The following is a 20,224-nucleotide window of genomic DNA, read 5'->3' as shown; positions in this document are numbered from 1 at the left end:
AACATTTTTACTTTTGAATAAAGAATATACCATAAGAATTTGTAATTTTTCTGTAAAATGTATATAGGCTATCGTTGCAAATTAATGAAAAGATGGGGACCACACTCAAGGAATATCGTTTTTAATTTTCTTTTTCTTTAATTAAAAATTAAAAACGATATTCCTTGAGTGCGGTCCCCATCTTTTCATTTATTTGTGACATTTCTATATTGGACTACGCACCTGTCTGAGCGCAGTGGTTACCTTTTCTACTTTTATAGGCTATCGTTGGCCACAGCTGTTTTAACCATCCTATAGTATAGAGGTTCAAGGGTTGAGCATTCTTGTACAGTAATTAACATAACAGTAAAGTTAGGGACTAGTTATAAGCTAGAATAGATGTGTACTAAATTGAATTGAAATTGAATAACAGATTTCAGCACAGCGCATTATACAATACATATATCAACAAAATGTGAACAAGAAATGCAATTAGATATCACAATTGGTATCTCTGTAGTCCAAGACTTATGAACACATTAGTATCCTGATAAAATTATAAAGTGCTTTTTTTTTTACTGAATGAAACGGATTTGCATGCTATAATACCAAACTTTACAATGAAAAAAGAACTACACAATCAAATACACGGGTAGGGAAATCTCAGTGATGATTAGTAATTTGTTGTAGAATTAAGGATGCACTACATGTATCAGACACATGAGGGCGCCTCAAGCTCAGAGACAATATTAAAGAGCTTAGGTTTTGGTGTTGAACAATTAATAGATACTACTACTACTGTACTACTAATAATAATAACTTGTCTTTAGACATACTTACTGCTCTGAGGATAAGAGGTTTCACTCAAGGAAAATAAAAATATTTGTATAGTAGTAAGTGAATAAAATATGGAAACATTGGGGTATAAATATAAGCATCTGAACATAGAGTGAATGTAACGATTTGACATGCTGCAAACCAGAAGGTTGGTGAAGTGCCTATAGCTAAGATGCAAAAAGCAGTTTACAGGGTGTGATGAGACATTTCAGAAACCCCTCATTTAAGGTGCAGTCTGCATGGACAGATGGTGACAAGTGAACTTGAGGCTCGTGGGAGCTGGAACATCCCTGTGTGGCTCATAGGAAGACGTGAAGGACCAAAATGGCAGACGCTATGGGGTTACCACACACAGAAGCATGGCAGGGATGTGAGGGTTCACATGTTGCCTCTTCTCCCTCTTTCTCTCCTCCTCTCTGGATGATGGACAGGCCCCTCCTCTCTGGATGATGGACAGGCCCCTCCTCTCTGGATGATGGACAGGCTTGTGGTGTCATGTGGGGGTTTGAAATGGATCAAGTGGGTAAAGCTGCCCTGCTCCTCATGAAGTGCATACTGTACATAGACATGCACACATATTCACACCGATAAGCACACACACACACACACACACACACACGCACACACACACACACACGCACACGCACACGCACACGCACACGCACACACGCACGCACACGCACGCACACACACACAGGTACACAGGTGCGTTGCGGTGGTAAAGGAGGTGTGGAGCCTCTCACTGAATATGTATGGTGCTTTCTGCTCCTTCTGACCGGAGGTCGCCAGCCTCAGGAGAGAGACCTCATCGCTGTCAGACTGATGTCAAAGTGGCAGATGGCTCAATGAGTGACAAACATCGGCAAGAGGTTGTATGCCTGAATTTGATAGGAGATATGGGTAGAGCTGGAAGAGAGATATGGGTAGAGAGATATGGGTAGAGATATGGGCAGAGCTGGAATACCAGGCACCTGAATCTGTGGTGCATTTCTTTGGTTTTAAAGAGTCACTAAACTCAAATTGATAATCCCTGACATCTTTGGTGCCAGATGAGGTCAGCTTCTGTCGAGTGCAACAGTTGGTGACATCACCTGGCACCAAAGACCAGCCAATAGCAGAGTGCAAGTTCAGTGCCCTACTTTTAATTTGGCTTTGGCATTTACAGTACTCTATTGTACTATACAGTACTTTACAGTACTCTACTGTACTCTACAGTACTTGACAGTACTCTGCAGTACTTTACAGTAGCCTACTCTACTGTACTTTACAGTACTTTACAGTAGCCTACTCTACTTTACAGTAGTCTACTGTACTTTACAGTAGCCTACTCTACAGTACTTTACAGTAGCCTACTCTACAGTACTTTACAGTAGCCTACTCTACAGTACTTTACAGTACTTTACAGTACTTTAGAGTAATCTACTGTACTTTACAGTAGCCTACTCTACTGTACTCTACAGTACTCTACATTACTTTACAGTACTCTACAGTACTTTACAGTAGCCTACTCTACAGTACTTTACTCTACAGTACTCTACAGTACTTTACAGTAGCCTACTCTACTGTACTCTACAGTACTTTACAGTACTCTACAGTACTTTACAGTAGCCTACTCTACAGTACTTTACAGTACTCTACTGTACTTTACAGTAGCCTACTCTACTGTACTCTACTGTACTTTACAGTCCTTTACAGTAGGCTACTCTTTAATGTTGAGATGTTCTTCCTTGTCTTCACAGGTAAAAAAGAAATGAGATCACATTAAACAGCTTAATACACAGATAACGTTTTAAGCCAATGTATCCACACTGTTTCTCTATCCGCGCATACCGCAACATTGACCAGCTGATTCAAAACATTGAGCATGTATCTCCTCATGACATTTGTTCATGAAAGCAGTTGTGTGGTAACAGCAGGAAAGGCCCGGTGCCATATGGATAGAACTGCAGTAACAAATGAATTCAGTCATTAGCGTTTCCGTCATGCTGTGTGTCTTCTCTTTGATATGCATCAGACGTTAGCCCAAAGTATTATAGAGAGGCAAAGTGAACGTCACTTCCTGCTTCAGCACTGTACCAGAGATTTTCCCATACACAATTCGTAAAATTATAAAAAATAGTTTTACTTGTTCAAACCAAACGGTTCAGATATATTTAAAATCGGGAGAGACCACAGAACATTTTACTCAGACCAATACTTTAAAAAACAACATTGAAAAAATAATTTCTTTAAATCCACAATTTTGTTTTATGTTTAGCTCCAAGTGAAATGTTAGGTGGTCTCTCCTGTGTCCTGTTTCTAAATATATCTGAACCGTTTGGTTTGAACAAGTAAAACTATTTTTATACGCATGTTACGAAGTGTCTATGGGAAAATAAATGGCGGATGAAAATCTCTGGTACAGTGCTGAAGCAGGAAGTGACGTTCACTTTGGCTCTCTATAGCTAGCACTGTGACACATGGCTGAAAGCAATCTTCTGCAGGTCACCTACTGGGGGTGAAGAGGTCATTGTGGTGAGAAGTGAGCCCTTGCCACAGCATATTGCAGACTGCTGGTGCGAGGGACCGTTGGAGATGGCATGGTGGTGTTGCTGTGTGCTACAGGGACCTGTGGACACCAGGGGTCAGCGAGGTCCAAGTGAGTGAAACAATATGCTCCTCTCTGCTTCTCCCTGTCAGCAGACGCAGCTACATCGTTATGGTGGTGGAGAGTTAAAGCAAGCCTGTTACAGTCCGTCATGTTACTGCAGCTCTCCAGGACGATCATTTGGAATGTGTATTTTCCACTGGAAACTGCTCGCATGCATTTGATTCCTACTTACAGGTTATTTGGTAATGTATAAATTACTGGTTTGGAATTCCAGTGCAATAAGGTTCCCACCAGTTCACACTGCCATGCAGACTCGTAGCAAACTTCCAGGTCAACCATCTTTCAGATCTCTGTGGTGACTTTTCCACCGCAGTAGAAAGCAGAAAGTGCTACCAGGGTTCAAAGAGAGGTTTCACTCAATTTCTAAATATTTGATCCAATGCCTTTGAATTTAAATACAATGCACGCTGGGAAAGGTTTGTAGGAATTGAATCGAAGCATATTGTAATGCTGGGAAATATAAGGTAGTGTCGTTTGTGAGATTCGATTTGTGTAACAACTTTACAAGCATTCTCAGCAGTTGTACGCTTTCAGGGTTTGACATTCTCCTGTCTCCCCTCTAGAGAGCGTATGTGAGCTGTGTAACACTGCTCTCAGCGACCAGTCCAGTCTGACTAGCCCTTTGTTGAGGGAAAGAACCCCCCCCCCCCCCCTCTCTCTCTCTCTCTCTCTCTCTCTCTCTCTCTTTCACTCTCTCACCCTGATGAGGTTTTCACTTTGGGAGAATTGAAAGGCACGCGGGCGGCTCTCCTCAACGGCCGAGGGGATGAAAATGATCCTGATCGTCTTGCAGCGTTCTGCCATAAAGTGCAGCTGTCCACTTGACGTTAAAACATCTCTGAAACGCTGAGCCGGCTGAAAATTGGAAGAATAACCCATGGTCAACTTTGCCATCAGAGATTTGCCTTTACAAGTGCTGGAATGCATGGCACATTGACATCCCATATTTCAGCAGGGTTCTCATGATACGCTGTTGCAGCGATCACGATTATGGATTGAGAGTGTTGGACTAATACACTTCCTCGCTATAGGCCTCTGTGTGAAAACACCTCACTTTTTCATCTCTGTCCATTCAGATATATATCTTTATTTCAGAATGTACTGTACCATAATAGTTGGTTTTCCAAATAAGGCCAAATGATGTTAGTATCGTCATAGTGTTCATGGATCTTAATATATGGATCTGTAGGACAGTTTCCCACAACCCTCTGAGCAGCAGTTCTCTCAAGCCTAAAATACACGGCCCCTGTTGACCTCGCTCCCAACAGTTCACCAGCAGCACCACCCAAACCCCACCTCTCAACCGCTGCGTCGGCTGGCTTTGAAATGTATAACCTCTCTGGCACACTGGCGGCCGGCCGGCGACACAATGTGACGATTGTGATTGTGTTTTAATTCTGACGGCCGAGTGAAAAAAGATAGCTTCCTCTGAGAACGGGGCGAGATTTATGGGCCCTGTCCTGGCCGCCGGCCCCACATCCTCTCTGATCTGCTTTTACTCCGGCGACCCCTCGACCCCTCGGGGGTCATTAGAGAGCCCCCCGAATGGTCCCGCTGGCCGCCGGCCCACGTCTCACGCTGCTTGTTTTCCAATCAAATCACTATATTTAACGGGGACACGAGCCCAGGGCCAAGTCCACGCGGACATCTGTTTGAAATTGGGTCCTCGCAATTATTTCACACAGAAGTTCTGCCTCTGCAACCGCCCCCCTCCTCCTCCCCCCCCTCTCCCGCACCGCCTCCCCGCCCTCCTCACTCCACTTTGCTCTTTTGTTTGTTGTTGTTTGTTTTCAGCAAAACGGCCCTCTCTGGATCGCTAATGGGCAGAAATGAGAGGGGGAAGCAGAGGGTACGGGAGGAGGGGAGGAGGGGTGGAGGGGAGGAGGGGAGGAGGGGTGGAGGGGAGGAGGGGAGGAGGGGAGGAGGGGTGGAGGGGAGGAGGGGAGGAGGGGAGGAGGGGTGGAGGTGGTGGTGGTGGTGGTGGTGATGGTGAGGGTCTGGCTCCTGGAACCGCTGTCGCAGAGACAGAGGAGAATAGAGAAACCACCGTGGGCTTTTTTTTTTTTTTTTTCAGCACAAAGCAAGTTTTTCAGTCTGAGCCGAGAGGACAGCGTTTTCACTCGGAGGCCCGGTACCGCTGCCAGAGGCCCGCTACCGCTGCCAGTGGCCCGGTACCCGCTGCCAGAGGCCCGGTACCGCTGCCAGTGGCCCGGTACCGCTGCCAGAGGCCCGGTACCGCTGCCAGAGGACCGGTACCGCTGCCAGAGGCCCGGTACCTGCTGCCAGAGGCCCGGTACCGCTGCCAGAGGCCCGGTACCCGCTGCCAGCTCACATGACGGCTCCATCAAGGCTGTCACTCAATGGCTTTCGTGCCCTAGCTGGCCTGGTGGGCTCATCTGATTGGGAAAAGTAATTGGCATGAAAATATTGGTTAGAAATATTTCCACAGGTACTGTATAGAGTGCATAGGCGTGTTGGTTGAACAGTAGTCTGGGTACAGTACGCATGTTTATTTACAGTATGTAGGCATTACTGTAGTACAGTTACCATAGCTGAGGAGTGTTTCTGTGCTGTAGCCTTGTGTCATTTTTTCCTATGGCAAAAGATAAGAAGTATGCAAGCTGCAATCAGTTATTCACTAGTCTCTTTTTACAGCGCGTTTTCTTTTAATTGCTTAATGTCTGCATCAAACTAAGCATGGTACATAATCAGTTGAATCACTGTTGAAAACACACAGCGTCCTCGAGCAAATCATATTCTTCCACAGAAAATGTTAAATCTGAAACGACATTCCTTACATACTTATAGCCAGTAGTTGGACCCCGCTTAAAGGACAATCATCCCCCGTTAAGCCCCACTCCCACATTTTCCCCTGTACAACTGGCCCAAGACCAGGAAGCCCTTCCTCCTCTGAGACCTTGTTCAAACAGTGGATTTAGAGGAAAAGGCCAAAGCAATCGCTCCCCCAAGATCCTCTCATCATCCAGTCCACCCCCCAAGGCTGCTATCCTCTTCAGTCAGTGGCTGAAGCGAATGAGGACATGTATACACTGGTGAAAAATGACACTCAATATAAAACAGAGTGGGACGTGAAGCTGAGTTCAACAGCGCTTGTAACGGAGATATTTGTGTGCAAACAGGCAGAATCTGACGTTGAATCTTATTAGTCTGCCACCTCCTGAAATTGCGGCTCAAAGTTACATTCAAAGTCAGATTCTGACTTTTTTTTTAACAAAAGTGAACATTTCTCTCTTTGCCTAGCCAGATGTGAAAAGCTGTAGTTTCTGATGAAATAAAATAGGGGGAGAAAAGAGTAGTGAGTCCAGAGTGGGGAGCTAACCCTTTTGTCTAAAGCCCATAATTCCAAAACGTCTCTTTCACTTTGGCTCTCACCAACCTTAAATGGACCCTCCAAGCAATGAAATTATCGTCTGGTGTTGGGAAACTTGAACAACAATGGTCAGACAATCATGGTGGCAATAAACATAATACAACAGTAATACCTCGGTACTCCACACAGCTGGTAAACACATAGAGGATTTTGTTCGTACATCAGAGGATTGCGTGGGACAGTGATTACAGCAGATTGATTTGACTGCATTTTAGTCCACATCTGAGACCCTCATCAGTCCTGAGAGCCGGGAGGGGCCTACCTCATCAGTCCTGAGAGCCGGGAGGGGCCTACCTCATCAATCCTGAGAGCCGGGAGGGGCCTACCTCATCAGTCCTGAGAGCCGGGGGGAGGGGCCTACCTCATCAGTCCTGAGAGCCGGGGGGAGGGGCCTACCTCATCAGTCCTGAGAGCCGGGAGGGGCCTACCTCATCAGTCCTGAGAGCCTGGGGGAGGGGCCTACCTCATCAGTCCTGAGAGCCGGGGGGAGGGGCCTACCTCATCAGTCCTGAGAGCCGGGGGGAGGGGCCTACCTCATCAGTCCTGAGAGCCGGGGGGAGGGGCCTACCTCATCAGTCCTGAGAGCCGGGAGGGGCCTACCTCATCAGTCCTGAGAGCCGGGGGGAGGGGCCTACCTCATCAGTCCTGAGAGCCGGGAGGGGCCTACCTCATCAGTCCTGAGAGCCGGGGGGAGGGGCCTACCTCATCAGTCCTGAGAGCCGGGAGGGGCCGCTACCTCATCAGTCCTGAGAGCCGGGAGGGGCCTACCTCATCAGTCCTGAGAGCCGGGAGGGGCCTACCTCATCAGTCCTGAGAGCCGGGAGGGGCCTCTACCTCATCAGTCCTGAGAGCCGGGAGGGGCCTACCTCATCAGTCCTGAGAGCCGGGAAGGGCCTCTACCTCGGGCCCTGCTGGGAATCAAGTTTCCTCTGCGACCGGCACCATAATTGTCACAGAATATAATGGTCGGTTTCCTGGATATACAATTAGAGGTTAGACTGCATAAGCGCAGCACGATCATGGTGGATTTAGCACGAGTGAATGGCCAAACGTTTCTGCGTCAGTGATTGATACTTAGATCACTGTTCTCTGATGTAAATTCCAGTCTGTCAAAGGGAAACGGTTGGCTAAACGCAATGTTTGGGAATAGCTGTGCAGCTGTGTGGGCTATCTGGATATCTGAGCCTTGAGCAGAGGAACCTTGTTGTCAGTCATAACCGTCATAACGCTGCAGCTCCCTGGCGTGGCGCCCCCCCCACACCCATGTAGCCAGAGAAGTGCGATAATGCTTTGCCACCTAAAATGGGACATTTTGACACTTCCGAGTGCTAAAAGCCGAGATATCGGTGAGGACTTTGACACTGTACCTTACACTAAAAGCTAAGCCGTATTATACAGGAAGTGTTTCTCCTCCCGGCGTTTTGGGAAGGATGCAGCAGCTAAGAACAAAAATGGAGAAATGTGTGGTGTTTATGTGGAGTTTTGCTCCGCTTTCTGCAACACACTCATATGAAGGCATCTTGAGATGAGATCATACTGTGTTGGTGTTGTTTGGTTTCCTAAGAGAATATTTCACAGATGTGGAGGCATTGAAAAGCAGTTGCTGTTTTGCATGAAGTATCACAGCATGCATATTACATGCCCTACAACCGCACGACACCTGTGCTTCCTGTGACGTGACGTACGTGCACCTGCATGTGCATGTGTGCATTAGGTCCGAGTCCAAAAGAGCTCAACAGCCCCGGAAGAGAGTTCCCCATTCATTTTCTCCATAGACATTTCGAAAAATCCTGAATATAACGAGTTTTAAGGCTGGAACCAAGCCGACCCGTGACCCAGTCACCATAAAACATTACAGTTGGAGCAAAAGGAAAATTTGTCTCCCCCGCGATGTTATTTTTAAATTTTTGCTCCAACTGAAATGTTTTATGGTCACTCAGGATTCAGTAGGTCACGGGGTGGCTTGGTCCGTTGAGAAAATGAATGGGAAACTCACTTCCCGGGCAAAAGATGTCACGTGACTGTTCAGCGCTATAGTATTTGCAAGTAATTCTTTATTGTTTTAACATAATTGGATTGATTGGGGCTTACTGCATTGCAATATTTAATTTTGTCTGATGAAATGTGACATAAAAGAATACTAAATAATACAAATAGCCTTATTTTTCTGGCACTCATATAATATTGCTCTATCTGGGAAACCCCACCCATCTTGTCCTCCAAACAGGTCAACATTTATTATAAAATGTCTCTCTCAAATCAAGCAATCTGATTGGCTCACAGCTCTGGTATATTTAGCATAATACCACAGTTAGAGCCACTCACCGCCCTGACCACTGTGTGAAGCAAATTGGCTCAAAAAATGAGGTGAGGGGCCATTGGGGCCATTTATGGGAGAGTTGAGCTGTTTGGACCTGAGCCAGAGGGGCTCAGGACCAAACAGTGATTTAAGACATTTAAATATAATAATAATAATAATAATAATAATAATAATAATAATAATAATAATAATAATAATAATAATAATAATAATACTACTTTTCATATTTCCATACTTGGTAACCGTTTTCATAAAAGCAATAGGTCACTTCAGACCCTGACATATGCTTATTATACCACACCTAAGGGTGTAATAGGCATATACCACGGCCTGTCGTGATCTATTGCTTAATTATAGGATTATTTGTACATGTAAATGCTACCTGACCCAGCTCTGTGTGTGTGTGTTTCTGTCTATAGGTCTATGTTTGCTCATGTCTGAGTTTGTTGCGTGCACTGTATGTTAAGGGGTCCCCTAACCTTAACCATTAAGTAGAAAATTGCAAAGCCGTCCGGGGGCCAACTTGACCCCACAGTCTGCGAAGGATTGGTCAGCGTGCCTGCAGAGGTTGTCAACAGCGCAGCCAACGAGCAACGCGCTGCAGCTGGGAAACGCAGCTCTCCAGCTGGAGTCCATTTGGGGGTAAATCCCCCCACAGCCATGGCCAGTGAGTCTGATGTAGCATTCCTAGTAAAGCCTCGCTGTAAGAGAGATGGCTACATGAGGGCAGAGATGCACACATGCAGTATCTCCATAAGCACACACATGAGATTTGCATTTTTCATAACCAGTCTGATAAACTCTCTCTGTGTTTGTTTCATCATCCTTATGGATAAAAGATGCAAATGAACATCTTCCTCAATAGCCTAACTAATAAGATGCATATACATTTATTGAAAAAAATAGGCCAAAACCATGTGTAAAAAAAACAGTGAAGTACTGTAATTCAACCAATGTGCGTTCAGAACTCCTCATGTGGCATGGTTTAGGATTGTTAAAGTGATTATCAATCGAAACGTCTTCAAGGCACCTCAGGCGCTGGACATTTAAAATGCTGTTGGAGCCAATCCCAGTGGCGCTGATGCTTCGCCACGTCTTTGGCAGGAAGTACAATTTTTGATTAAATAGAATATCATTTCTTTTTTTGCAGTGTGTACGCACAGTATGATGAAAGGAAAAGCTTGTCAAAACTGGCCTCTGTGAGCAGCTACAATGCATGGAAAATGTGACCCCCCCCCCCCCCCCCACCCCCGCTTGTTATTTTTTGTTTATGCTCAGACTGAAATGTTTTATGGTCACTCATGATTCAGTAGGTCAGTAGGGTTGGCTTGGTTCCAGCCTTAAAACTCGTTATATAAGGATTTTTCAAAATGTCTATGGAGAAAATGAATGTGGAACTTACTTCCGGGTCAATGACGTCACGGAAGGTCACGTTGACTGTTGAGCTATTAAGTGCTAACTGTATGCCCCTTGATTACCTTTCAGTCTCTAAAAGCTGTGCACTGCAAAGTGAACGTCACTTCCTGCTTCAGCACTGTACCAGAGATTTTCATCCGCCATTTATTTTCCCCATAGACATTTCGTAAAATGCTCATAAAAATAGTTGTACTTGGTCAAACCAAACGGTTCAGCTATATTTAGAATCGGGAGAGACCATAGAACATTTCACTCGGACCAAAACTTTAAAAAAACAACATTGAAAAAATATTTCTTTCAATCCACAATTTTGTTTTACGAGTGAAATGTTATGCAGTCTCTCCTGTTTATAAATATAGCTGAGCCGTTTGGGTTTGAAGTAAAACGATTTTGTAAGCATTTTACGGAATGTCTATGGGGAAAATAAATGGCGGATGAAAATCTCTGGTACAGTGCTGAAGCAGGAAGTGACATTTCACTTTAGCTCTCAATTAACATATAATTACAATGTAATCACCTTATATAATAAAATACCCCCCCCCAGATTACCCCCCCCCCATTTTCCCATGTACTTGTTCCCTCCACCCCCGCTCCCTCCTCCCTCCCCTCATCTGGCCCTAGCTGCTTCTTTCCACCTGACAGCGAGGAGTTTCCCCGGCAGGACAATGCGCATGGGAGGATCACGCTATTCCCCCCCCAGTTCATCTCCCCCCTGAAGAACCAGAGGAGGCACTAGTGCAGCGACCAGGACACTGGCTCCCTGCAGACACGGCCATTTGTGTCTGTAGGAACGTCTGGCCAAGCTGGAAGTACCGCTGTAGGAATAAAACCCGCCGGGTCTCCACGGTGACAGGCGAATGCTTTTACGTCTGCACTATCCAGACAGATGGCACATAATTCAAAAAAATCCAAATATTTGCAATCAGTATGATATCACCACTAAATGTAAGGGTTGAGGGCTCCCTATAAAAAGATAAATAGTTGATTTTCCCTTTTAATACGATTACCACTTAGCATAATGAGATAACCTATCTATCAGCTTGCTTGGCAAACGACTTGAATAGATGATGTTCAGAAACCTTCAGTGTTGGGCAAGTTACTTTCAAAATGTAATATACTACATATTACTAGTTGCTTTCATTTGAAAGTAATACGTTACTTTACAATATTACTTTCTGTGTAGAGTAACTTGTTACTTATTACACTACTTTTGCATTATTTTTATCAAAACAGCAGCAGCAGCAGAAGAATGACATCGCTGCCACGGAACCATCCCGAAAAAGAATTTCAACCACCTTGAAGTCAGTGTAAACAATCCAAATTTCTAAATGTTATTATCTTCCTTTGTTATTGTCATCTATAGTGGTTATTTGCATAAAAACACACAGTTTGATGATGGAAATGATTGTATCTTTTTTAAATATGTGCTTTGATAAAAATGTAACTCAATTTGTAATTTGAGTTACTTGACAAAGTAACTGGTATCATATTACTGAAATCCTATAAGTAATAAGTTATATTACTGAGTTACTGCTAAAAGTAATAAATTACATGTAATATGTTACTTTTGTAATGAGTTACTCCCAACACTGGAAACCTTGTATGCATTTTTTTTGTAAAGTCTAACTACATTTCAGTCATTTAAAATGATACAGCAAGTTTACAGAGACCCAAGGAAGGAAGCAGTGGTATCTCGAAATAGACGACATCCCACGTGTTGGCACTATTTCCAGGATATATGCAACACTGGTGCCGTCCCCCCTAACAATGCCACAGTGGTCTTTACCGTTTCTACACTGATCGTGCCGTGTGTGCTGTAAAGAGGAAGTTGATTTGGCAAGTGGGCCATTGTGCATTGTACGGGGGGGAACAATCTGTGTTTTGTTTGGGCTGATTTCTGCTGCATCAGACCCGCTTTCCTGCCTGCAGCCCTGGGGGAACCCGAGGGCGGAATATGTGATACTTGTGAGATGGTACGGCCGGGGGGCCTGATGTTCAACTGAAGTCACCTGTGGGGACTCTTACTACATTTGAAGGTAAACTGACCCCAACATCCTTAGCTGGGGTTGGTTTCCCAAATGCATCGCAGCACCAAGATCCTCTTTGTTCCATTGATTTACGATGGCACGGAGATGATCTTGGAGCGACGTTGCTTCAAGGAATCCCAGGTTCCTCTGTGGTCAAAGGGAAAGAAACGCCTGAAAGTAGAGTCTGTTTTGTCAGGTCACGGGGTCAATTCTGGAGGAGACGAGCGCTTCTTCTAAAAGCCCGTAGCTCTATCTCTCAGCTGCGCTCAGCTGTTCAAACTTTAGTTGGCGTTTCCAGTGTGTAATTACAACGGTGGGGACGTGAAAACACTAGTTCCTCCACAGCAGGCTTGTAGGACTATACATCTTTAGCCCGTGCCATGGGGAATTGTCGGGTACAGCGCGGATCTCCCATCCCCTAGACAAGGTCAAGGGTTCAGGTTTTGGGTGGGGCGAGCAAGCAAGCGTCTTGGGCGTATTAGTGACTTTGTTCCAGAAGAAGCAAAACGAGTGAAATGAGAGGCCTTCTTCACAGTGTCGGTGGGAGGTGCTTGGGTTAATGTGGTCAGGAGAAGAGATGAGCGAGCCAAACCAAGTGAACATTAGCGAAAACGGAACTGCCCGTCCTCCCTGCGGTCTTTACCCACTACATTCTTCCTCGGCCACAATAACAGATGTTCAGGATCAGTCTTCCACTTCGAAAGCATATAGGTACATATTATGCCATTTGTAACGGCAATTTGTTTTTTGTGTGTGTGTGTTTTTACGACTCTCCGCTCCGCAGACAACAATGAATGCACAGTTATGCTTTAAGGATGAGGCTGACTTGCGAACACTGCGACGTCATGATCCATTTCAAAAGTGGGGGAACTGTCTGCAGTGGGCAGGGTGATGAGTGGGGGTGTCTGAAGTGGGCGGGGTGATGAGTGGGGGTGTCTGCAGTGGGCGGGGTGATGAGTGGGGGTGTGCATTCTTTGCGCCAATTACAACAGGAAAAGGGAAAGTCGAAAAGGCATAAAAAAAAGAGGAGCTCTAAAACCTCGCTGACCGAGAGCTCAGACGAGGTCAGCCGCTGCCCGCCTCTCACTCTCGCTCACACAAGTCTTCAATCAGAAGATCCCCCCGGCTTCAGTCGCCCCGGTGGCATTCCTCAACGGCCTACTCATGGCCCAGGCTCTCACAGCGTCTGACCTCCCTTCTGGCCCGGGCTATAGAGGGTAACCTAAGAGAGGTCGCGATGCGGGTTAGGGAAGGGACTGCCCCTCGACTCATACCCCCCCCTCCTAGGGGCGGGGGGGGGGGGGGGGGGGGGCACAATGCGGCCCTTCATGGCAGACGTCCCCTAGGCTCTGGAGGGACGGATCATAAGTCTTGCTCTTGCAGGGTTGAGCGGGGCACGCTCTGCCCTCGGGGCTGCAGCAGCAGGATAGGCCCCGGCTCTATAGGAGGAGTAGGTAACCCCGACTCAGACGCGGGGTCACGTCCCTCTGATCTCAGTATAGGCACAGGGCTCCATGCAGGAAGCCTTTGATGACAGACTGATCCGAGGCCCCTGGGAGAAGGACACGAAAGCCCCAGTCCAGTCAATCGCTTTATTATGATGACCTGCTGCCCCCCCCCCAGAGGTCAGAGGGCACGATGCGACACACTCCGTTGTTTCTTCAAATAGCCTCAGATTGCGTTTGAATGGAACGGCTTTTCATCTGCACTTTCATGACCTCTCTACTACTAGTCTTGAATTCAGAGTTTTGTCCTGCTGTGGCCCACTGGCATTTTCATGAACGCAATTTTAATTCACAGCATTGCAGTATAACATCATGCAAATGGACGCCTTCATAAAGTGTATTACAGCACCATGCATGTGTGGACCCAGTGGTGATCAAACGCCTCACCGCGGCACAACAAGAACATCCTTAGAACTGTGGATCTGAGAAAGGCCCTGTAGCAGCTTGTCAACACAAACAATGTGCTACTGTTCACACACCACCGGGATCTGCCGGACTGCTGAGTAACTCAATTCTCCCCAAGTGGCTCGAGTTGGGGGATATGGTGATTTTGAGTGATCACTAAAGCAGTAGATGCTTTCTCTATAGTGAACATACATAAAACATGAATTCCTCTTATGAAGCACATCAAAGCGGGCTAAAGGATCACCGAGACTAAACTCAATCTAATATGGCGATGAACCACAAATAAGGGCATTCATCTATGACCCTCATCAACCTCTATGGTGTGTACATGGATGTGTCTGGCACAGCTTACGATGGTGTGTCATTGACCCGAATAATAAAGTCACATTTTCACACAGTAGAGATGACAGTAGAGATGTGTAATCTAGCTAATTAGCAGCAGAGATCCATCAGAAACATTTAACGAACAAGTAATATTATGCAAAATGCTGCAGTGGTTCCACCATTGAGCAAGGAAGAAGACAAGTAAAAGGGCGAGGAGTTTTGTTTTGGAAGCAGCAGGTGAAGTCATCCTGGAGTGAACCCCCCTGCAGATCCCAGGCGAAGTCATCCTGGAGTGAACCCCCCTGCAGAGCCCAGGCGAAGTCATCCTGGAGTGAACCCCCCTGCAGAGCCCAGGCGAAGTCATCCTGGAGTGAACCCCCCTGCAGATCCCAGGCGAAGTCATCCTGGAGTGAACCCCCCTGCAGAGCCCAGGTGAAGTCATCCTGGAGTGAACCCCCCTGCAGATCCCAGGTGAAGTCATCCTGGTGTGAACCCCCCTGCAGATCTATGTGGTCATTTTGTGGCATGAGACAACACAAATCTTACTTGCACTTTTAGAACCTGAGCACACCATAAGCTATCTTCATGTACACTAGCTGGCTTTGCCATTATAGCATCTCGGCACGAACATCGCATCCATTGTGTGGGTCACCCGAGGAAAAGAATCTCTATGGTTGGTGAGCTGTTTTGTCTGGCGGCGGCCATGTTTCAGAGTCTGAGCGTCCACAATCGACAGCTGACTTCCTCTGAATGCCTTCTGCTGACTGGACAGAGCGATGTTTTAGGGCCCTACAATGAGAAGTTGGCCAACTTGGGACAGCTGAGCAGAGAGGCGGGGGGGCGGGCCTCCCCTTCTCCTCTCCAGTGTGTTTGGATCGGCGTGTTTGTGTGAGGTTGAATCATTAGATGGGATTATTACAGCATGGTATGTGCTTGCTCCACTAGAAATATGTTTTATTATAGAGCATTATAAATACCTCATACCTGCATGTGCTCCACGTGATTTGAGGTCTACAATTAATTTGTGGGTCACTCACTGTAACCTCTTAAGAAACAAATATTCTGTTTAGAAAATCTATTAGAAAATCATCACATAAGTGCACTGTAATCTGTATAGAGAGCCAAAGTGAACGTCACTTCCTGCTTCAGCACTGTACCAGAGATTTTCATCCGCCATTTATTTTCCCATAGACATTTCGTAAAATGCGTAAAGAAATTGTTTTAGGCTACTTCTTCAAACCAAACGGTTCAGCTATATTTAGAATCGGGAGAGACCATAGATAGAACATTTCACTCGGACCAAAACTTTAAAAAACAACATAGGAAAAATATTTTCTTTGAATCCGCAATTTTTAAACGTTTTGGTCTGAATTAAATGTTATGTGGTCTCGCCTGTTTCTAAATATATCGGAACCATTTGGTTTGAACAAGTAAAACTATTCACAACTATTCAAAACTATTCACAAGACGTTCACTTTGGCTCTCTATCATTGGTTTTAGGCCCTGGGTCACAGCTGGTCCTAGATCAGATGTGTTTGAGTGATTGAGGGGTTTTCTTCATGATATAACCAAAGTGCCCTGTCCATTTTGGATCATCTCGGCTGCCTCACTAAACCTCTTGTTCTCCTCTCTGGTGAGCTTCTACCCCGGGGCTATTTTTCTCCCTCTCTGAGAGAATAAGGAATTCCGCTGGCAAGAGCAATCAGAGGGCTCCACTTCAAACCGGTCCTCCGCTGAATTCGCTGTCAAATTAAAATCAAACCGGTCCTCGGCTGAATTCGCTGTCAAATTAAAAAACATTTGTTCTCTCTCTTTTAGCGCTCCATGGCTCTTTGCTCCACCCCCATCCCTTGTCCCCCTCTCTAGTCTCGCTCTCTCTTCCTCTCTCTCCCTCCTCCTTCTTGATCCACCTTCTTTTTCTCTCTCTTCTTTCCTATAGCCTGCTGCCGTGCTTTATGTTGCTCCCAAAATCCTTTCCTCGGGGGCCTGCCCGCCACTGTTAATTTTGGACAACACACCGGCTAACTATAGAAACTGCTCTGTGTGCATTTTCAGTGTTTGGAGTATCCTTTTTCGCCTAAGTTTTCAGACAGCAGCTATTTTTTTTTCTTTTTTTTTTGCTCTTGCTGTATGGAGAAGTCAGACACGGCTTCGAAGCGAAAATAAACTTTGCCCCTCCATTATTCAAGCATAATATGCACTACAGCCATCCTGGATCAATCTAGAGTGAAATGGCTCTCAGACCAAAAAGCGGGAGCATGCAAAAAAGGAAGATGAACTTTTGCTAATTAGTTGCCTTCACGCCCGATCAATTAGTGTTTTCTAATTATGCTATAGTGCCTACGATAATTTCAAAATGAGGGTGTGATGATGTGTACCTTTGTGAGCATAGGGTTTAAGCCTGATCATCATCATGGCTGCAGTGGTCCTCACGTGTGTGATTATATCCCGTTCAAGACAACTCGGCCCGCCGGAAAAAATACGTTCCGACCTGTAAAAAGTGAATTGAACGGTCGTTCAGGCCGGAATTACAGCTCGGAAATTCGGGTATCATCCAGAGCTCCGGTTTCTCCGAGTTGACGTCACAGCCACATCAAAATGGCAACTTGCATCGTTAATGATAATCACAGAATTATTATAAAGATGTTTGTTGACGTTTTAACACACAATTTGAGGTCTTAATTATGTAATGTTAACGTTTCATATGTTTGTGTCATCTGTGTTTCGCTCTGTGTGAAATTCAGCATGTTCGGTTAGCATTGTTCACTAGTAGGTAGCTACCATGCTAACATGGGTTTGCTATAGCAACAGTTTGGTTTCCCCCCCGAGCGGGAAGTTCCGTGTTGAAACTTACGTTGAAACTCGAACCGGATTGAACCGAGTTGTCTTGAATGCGGTATTACCGCATTCAAGACAACTCTGACCGCCGTAAGCCGTAAGCATGGTAGCTACCTACTAGCGAACAATGCTAACCGAACATGCTGAATGTTGAATTTCACAGAGCGAAACACAGATGACACAAACACATGAAACATTAACATTACATCATTAAGACCTCAAATTGTGTGTTAAAACGTCAACAAACGTCTTTATAATAATTCTGTGATTATCATTAACGATGCAAGTTGCCATTTTGAAGCAGCTGTGACGTCAACTCGGAGAAACCGGAGCTCTGGATGACACCTGTAATTCCGGCCTGAACGACCGTTCGATTCACTTTTTACAGGTCGAAACCCGTTTTTTTCGGCGGTCCGAGTTGTCTTGAACGGGGCATATAAGTACAGAAAAAATGACATCTATTCAGTGACACACGTATCTAGCTATGAGGACAGGGAGGTCCGGACCTCCCCTAATATTTCAGAGAAAAAAATAAAAAAAGCTCCATGGAAAAGCATGAAAAACACGGGATCGCTTTTATTTTGAAACGAAAGGCACGTCAGGCAGGAAGTCATCTGACGCCGCGTCCGCGGTAACTTGATTTCACTTGACAAGCGCAGGAGCCAGTACCAGAGGTAGGAGAGAGCAGCAGCATGGTGGTGATGACTGTCTGCCTGGCGAGATAATTGAAAGTGAGCGAGCTGCGAGACAGTGAGCGAGTGAACGACAGACGAGGTGAGTGAGTGACACTGACAGATTTTTTAGCAACAACCAAGAAAGTAAGTGTCTAGTCTGTCTCTTAAGTAACGTTACCTGTGTGACACGTTGGGAAGCTACTGGCTAAATATGGCTAAAAAAGGGGGGGGGGGAAACTCAAATTTTTTCCGGCCCTTGCTGGACCTCCCCTATTTCGAAACTCTGGATACGGGCCTGGACACACACCCGGTATATCATTGGTGGAGATGGATCCTTTTGACGCTGCCTGGAATTAATTAGCTCCTGGTTGGAGTTTAAATAACGACACTTACTTTCATGTGGCCCCGCCCCCCGAGGGACCAGAGAGACCGTGTGATTTCAAAGCAGACACAACTCAAGGCTTTTGGATTTCAACAGAAAAAAAGGAGATACTGTATTTGAAATGTACAAAAGCTATATACACACTCACACACACACGCACGCACACACACACACACACACACACAGACAGACAGACTGAGCATAGTACAAGTGGATGGTAGCATACACACATTTTAAAGGCTACGTTCAAATTGAACAAACATAATAAGACTGAGGAGGTTGCTGGGCTAGGCCGTCGTTCTGTCCTAAGCACGATTTCCTTATCAAAGTCTCTGAGTGCCGTCCTGGACTCTCTGCAGTTCATCCAGTGCCCAGGGGAGGTTTGGGCTGCATGGAGGGGGGGTGGGGTGGCTTATGGATGTGTTAATTAGGTTTGGATCTCTACTGGGAACACACAGAGGTACTTGCATATTCTTTTAGAGAATGCTCCTCGTCAGACACGGGGGTCCATGTGCCCTGACAGACTTAACACACAGGCATATCCTTGTCCTTCTCAATCCTTCACCCTTTGCGAGACGGGCCCATGGAGAGCGGATGCCTCCGTTCCAGAGGGCGACAGAAGGAGATCTGATTTGACGGTGCCATATCTCCGAGAGCTCAGACTGCGCTCCGATAGCACTTGACGTCCACGGATCATAACGTCGTAGAACCACATTGGTTCATGCTGAAACACCAAACTGAGTCTGTAGCATAATTTAAAGCAAGTACCATACACAGTAACAGTATAATCTATAAACATAATGGTCATAATGGGAAAATATGATCTGATATCTCCATATATCATGTCCATTTCCTGCTAACTTTGTTCGCATGTCAGTTCATTGTGTTCAAAATGCTCAACCTTGATTTGGTCAGCAAGGCACTACGGTCCCTATTCTCCCACAGGCCTTCGGCGCTAAAACGGGCCTTAAACGCAAAAAAACGTGCCTTGCGCCTGTTTCGGGAAAATAGCAATAGGCTTTAGGCTGCCAAATGCGCTTTAGGCCGAATGGGCGTGGCGGAGTCCCTGAATGCGCCGAAGTGGGCGTGGCGGCGCTAAATACCGGCGTACTACTATCTTCCAGCCATCTTCCGACCTGGCCGACTTTTAGCGCTTTGCGCTTTTGAAAAGCTGGCCTAAAGCAGGATTCTGTGCACCGGGGACAGGAAAGTGAATGGAGAATACAATATATAGAAAAAAATACTTTAGAATACAATAGAATATAAGATTGCAACCCTTCTCAGGCTTTTTGGGTGAAGCTGTAATGCAGTTTCATAAATTTAGTTTAGGCTATCATAATAATCCCCATTTATGTGTAATATAGCTCTACGTTTTATTACCCCCCCCCCCCCCCGAAATTAGCTAGGCTACTAATATTACTAATATTCCTAATTAATATGTATTATTATTTCATTCAGATAATTGACATTATAGGC

The sequence above is a fragment of the Poromitra crassiceps genome, assembly GCF_964638095.1.
Source record: "Poromitra crassiceps genome assembly, chromosome: 6".
NCBI lineage: Eukaryota > Metazoa > Chordata > Actinopteri > Beryciformes > Melamphaidae > Poromitra > Poromitra crassiceps.
The sequence above is the reverse complement of the archived record's forward strand: the minus strand, read 5'-3'. Positions refer to the sequence as shown.